Source organism: Scylla paramamosain, unplaced genomic scaffold, assembly GCF_035594125.1.
Source record: "Scylla paramamosain isolate STU-SP2022 unplaced genomic scaffold, ASM3559412v1 Contig11, whole genome shotgun sequence".
Classification (NCBI taxonomy): domain Eukaryota; kingdom Metazoa; phylum Arthropoda; class Malacostraca; order Decapoda; family Portunidae; genus Scylla; species Scylla paramamosain.
The window spans coordinates 1,130,001-1,134,943 of NW_026973676.1; the positions used below are offsets into that span (position 1 = coordinate 1,130,001).

At 37.6% G+C, this 4,943-nt stretch overlaps 1 long non-coding RNA gene across 1 annotated transcript in view; it reads right to left on the minus strand.

The window, feature by feature from the left end:
- Nucleotides 1-3,984, minus strand: part of LOC135097027 (uncharacterized) — a 7,917-nt gene extending 3,933 nt beyond the window's left edge. The window contains exons 1-4 of the long non-coding RNA XR_010265305.1: nt 3,070-3,984; nt 2,707-2,931; nt 974-1,059; nt 526-652 (exon numbers count right to left, since the gene is read on the minus strand). This is a non-coding gene — a long non-coding RNA (uncharacterized LOC135097027). The remainder of the gene's footprint in view (nt 1-525; nt 653-973; nt 1,060-2,706; nt 2,932-3,069) is intronic.
- Between the last annotated feature and the right edge of the window lie 959 nt (nt 3,985-4,943).

Here is a 4,943-nt window from a genome sequence, read left to right on the forward strand (position 1 = left end):
GTTTGAGGGATTAGAACGGTCACCCTTTTTAGGAACAGGCTGAATGTAGGCAAACTTCCAGCAAGAAGGAAAGGTAGATGTTGACAGACACAGCTGAAAGAGTTTGACTAGGCAAGGTGCAAGCACGGAGGCACAGTTTCGGAGAACAATAGGAGGGACCCAATCAGATCCATAAGCCTTCCGAGGGTTTAGGCCAGCGAGGGCATGGAAAACATCATTGCAAAGAATTTTAATAGGTGGCATGAAGTAGTCAGAGGGGTGGAGGAGAGGGAGGAACAAGCCCAGAATCCTCCAAGGTAGAGTTTTTAGCAAAGGTTTGAGCAAAGAGTTCAGCTTTAGAAATAGATGTGATATCAGTGGTGCCATCATATAGAAGTATTGATGTATGGAATAGTCTGGATGAGGAGACGGTAAATGCATAAAGTACACATGGATTCAAGGCTTAGTTGGATATTAAAAGATATGGAGAAGGGCCAGCATGAGCATAACTCTTTTCCCACAAAGCACAACTAGGTAAATACTTACAGAAGATTCTTGTAGTTTCTTGAGAAGTATAGGACTGCCTTTTCCTCTGCTTCCTCTCCTTCTGTAATGATGGACTCCATTTCATTCATCTTCTCTTTCTCCTCCTCTTTTCTTCTTTTTTCTTCTCCTGAAAGATCAAATAAAATATAAGAGGAGGAGGAGGAGGAGGAGGAGGAGGAGGAGGAGGAGGAGGAGGAGGAGGAGGAGGCAGGACAAGTTATGGGTTCAACCTTAATATTGAGATAGTAAAAAAATAAATAAAAATAAATAAAAATAAATAAATAAATAAAATAAATAAATTGATAAATAAATAAATTAATTAATTAATTAAATAAATAGATAAATAAATAAATAACATAAAACAAAACAAAATAAAATAAAATAAAACAAAATTACATATACCTCAGTATATGTCTTCCTCCTCACCTGGTAATTAGCGGGCACTCACCTGGCCTGTCATGGCAACACCTGGGCAGATAGACAGACAGACAGACAGACAGACAGGCAGACAAACATGGCCTGTCATGGCAACACCTGGAGAGAGAGAGAGAGAGAGAGAGAGAGAGAGAGAGAGAGAGAGAGAGAGAGAGAGAGAGAGAGAGAGAGAGAGAGAGAGAGAGAGAGAGAGAGAGAGAGAATTAATAAATGAACAGAATAAAAAATGACACATATTAAAGATATGCAAATTAATAAAAAAGGGGATATGAGAGAGAGAGAGAGAGAGAGAGAGAGAGAGAGAGAGAGAGAGAGAGAGAGAGAGAGAGAGAGAGAGAGAGAGAGAGAGAGAGAGAGAGAGAGAGATTGTCAGGATAATAAGCAACAGTAATTTTAACGAACGCACACACACATTACTTAAAGCATTAAATATCTTAAAAACTTGTGAATTAAGCTGAACATTGCATCTTATAAGTAGAAAACAATAAATTATAATTACAACACACAAGGTACACGCTATCCCTAAACAGGTAACCAACATACACACAAACTCTGTTCAAATATTTTTTGCTGTACTTAGGACGAAAAATTATGATGTCACTTTTAATATTAGAGAATTCACCAGCCTAACTTCATTTAAGAAAAGTTTGAAAAGACGTGATATAATCCCAATGAACCTTCTATTCCAATTATGCTGTTTTTATAAAGTTAAATTTACGAAAGTCTTAAATTTACTGCTATTATTATTATTATTATTATTATTATTATTATTATTATTATTATTATTATTATTATTATTATACGGAAATATTAAAGGAAGATGAGGGGAAAAAAATAATAACAGGAAACGTAGTCAGGATGTTAACGAAATATTAAAATAACAAGATAAGGGAAAATACAACACCAAAAATAACAAAATGACTTAGTTGGTATAGTGGTTATATATAAAAAATAAATAAATAAATAAATAAATAAATAAATAAATAAATAAATAAATAAATAAAAAATACAGGGGCCAAAATCAGAAATAAGACTTACGTAGTGAAGATGAAAAAAGATGAAGATGAAGAAGATGAAAAATAAATAAGTGAAAAAAAGCAAGGCCAAAATACCACGAAATCAGTTGGTTAGAGTAGTGAAGATGAACATAAGAAAATAAGGGGAAATCCAAATAAATACGCAGTCAGTTGATGTAGCGAAGATGAAAAATAAGAAAATAAGGGAAGCTGCAAGGCCACAACATGAAATAAGCAGTTAGTTGATGTAGGGAAGATGAAAATAAGAAAAAAGAAAAAAAATGCAAGGCCGAAACACGAAATAAGGAGTTAGTTGGCTTAGTGTAGATATAAATAAAATAAGTAAGCGAAATTGACACCAAAACACCACGAGATAACGCCTGGCATGTAGTGAAGATGCATTAACTAAATACGGGAAGCTGCGAGGTCCAAACACGTAGTGGGGATGCAATAAAATACATCGTTAAGGGAACGGCAAGATGGCCTGCGTCTCTTGAAAAATAACACGAGCATCATGACCAAGCTGCAATAACTCACCAGGCCTACACGTGACACTGATGGTGACCTGACATGACCTGACCTGACCTCCAGACCTACACGTGGCAGTGGTGGAGACCTGACATAACCAAGAAAAAGCTCGTGGCCAGCAACAGAAGGAAATGGTCACAAGCCACGCGCTGGCACACACACACACACACGCACACACACCATCTCACCATAATATACTCACTTTTCTCAGTCCTTCTTCATTTCACGGACTCTTGTGTTCTCTTGAGATCACAAACTATTTACCTACACTCTTCTCCTGTATTGCGAGAACAAACAGTGTAGAACAAAGGCAGGGAAAGGGACCAAAGGCAGCGTACACCCACCCGAGGCTAAATCTTGGGGGGACTGCCCGAGGGATGGCCCAGTGTTGCCAGATGAGACTCATCAAAAGTAGCAGAAAGGTTCCCTAAAAGTAGCAAATTCACAGACAAAGTAGCCCAAATCCTGTTCACACACACACACACACACACACACACACGGCCCGCTAGCTCAAAGGTTACAGATTAATGATTTTAAGATTTCAAGTATAAATTATTATACTTACCAAAAGCAGGAGGCCAGAGATTTTCTTAGATCAGCTGCAATGATTGTAGCAGGTTTTCCTCGTCCTCCTCTATTTTTTCATCCTTATATATAGATGAATCATAATGCAGCATGGACACTGGAGGCTCAAATGTATTGCAGCACATGCCTTTTTCTTTCAGGGAGGTTTTGATTCGTAGAATAGAAGTTAAGAGTCCTAAACCCATACGATTTCTCACTTTAGTTTTAACTGCAGTTACTTTTGAAAATACGCGCTCTACTAAGGCATTACTAATAGGAAGGCTATACACTTTCAGAGCAAATTCTGCCAGGTCTTTCATAATGAGTTCTCCACCTGCATTTTTTAATGTAGCAGATTTGGACCAGAACACTGAACCATCCTGAGGTATGTCACCTTCAATTATTTGATGCCAATCAGTATGTAAGGCTGTTCGCCACTGGTTTTCAATCTCAGGGAGTTTTGCTTGTTCAGCCAGAGATAATGGAAGCTCAGAAAATGGAGGTCTTGTGTGGGTCAAACATATTGCTGGTGATAGATTTTTTATCTGTTTCAAGGTTGCAATGTTACGTGGGACACGAGCAAGAAGTTCTTCAGATGCTTTTACGAGAAACGCGTGACATCTAGCTTGTATGGCATGCTTGTTTTCCTCTGAAATCAAGTTCATCTTCCTCTTGTTTTCCAAAAGCACAGTAAACTCGTACCCAAAGTCTACTTTTTCAAGTGGAAGAAAAATGGACTTAAAATTCATATCCACATCAAGTTTTACACTCGTTGGATAAATTATTCTTCTGAGCACTGAAAATGTTAGATTTTCCAATTCATTCAAGAGACTGCAAAGGTCTGCTGCTTCTTTTTGAAAGAGAAGGTTGATCTTTTCAAACTGACTTAGAACAGGTTTCAAGAAAGTGAAATACAACTCATCTGAATGATCAGCATACATTGAATGAAGTTCCCTTGCTAGATATTTACCACAAGATGAAGAAGCTATTTCAAAATGTGTCTTCAAAACATCCCACTGATCCAGAACTCTTTTCACACTGTTGCTTCTGGCTAGCCATCTAGTCCCAGAAAGAGGTACTAACTGTAGGGGCTCATTACCATCATTAAGCAGTTTGTATATGTCAAGGTATGCTTCACGTCTGATTGCTGATCTATGAAACCAGTTGTATGTTTCTCTTAGCATATAATCTATATTTGATGGCATTTTCTCTGAAGCATGGCTGCATACCAGATGCAGAGAATGGCAGACACACTTCACTAACACTAAATCTGGAATATCCTTTTTCAAAAGTGTGTAGAATGAGTGGTGTTGTCCACACAAGCTGGAAGCTCCATCAGTCCCTATGGCAAAGCAGTGATTTAAATTGACTCCAATTTCATTAAAGTAGTCTTTCACATGCTGATATATTGCTTCAGCTGTTGCACTTGTGACTGGTATAAGCCCTAGGAATTGCGACACAACTTTGTTAAGCCTTACATTGTAGTACCTGACACATACGCACAAATGTTTTGCGCATGCGATATCAGTAGACTCATCCAATATAAGTGAAAATGGAGAATTTTTCAGATCACTAACTTGCTCTGCAAGTAAAGCTGGTGAAATTACTTTTTTGATAAGTGCACTACATTTTGTTCTGTGCAACCGCAACTTTTCAGTACTTGAAGTACACGGCAGATCATTCCATAACTCACTTAAATGGTCAACTGACTGAATGGAAGAGTGGCAAGCAACGTAAACTGACAATTTAATCTCAGATTTCTTATTTGTGTCAACTTTCTGAAAGAGACTTTTCACACTCATTTGCTTAGCACTAGGAATTTTCTTCATGTTTTGAATGTGCTTCTGTTTCACTGTGTTTTTTCAGATAACTTTT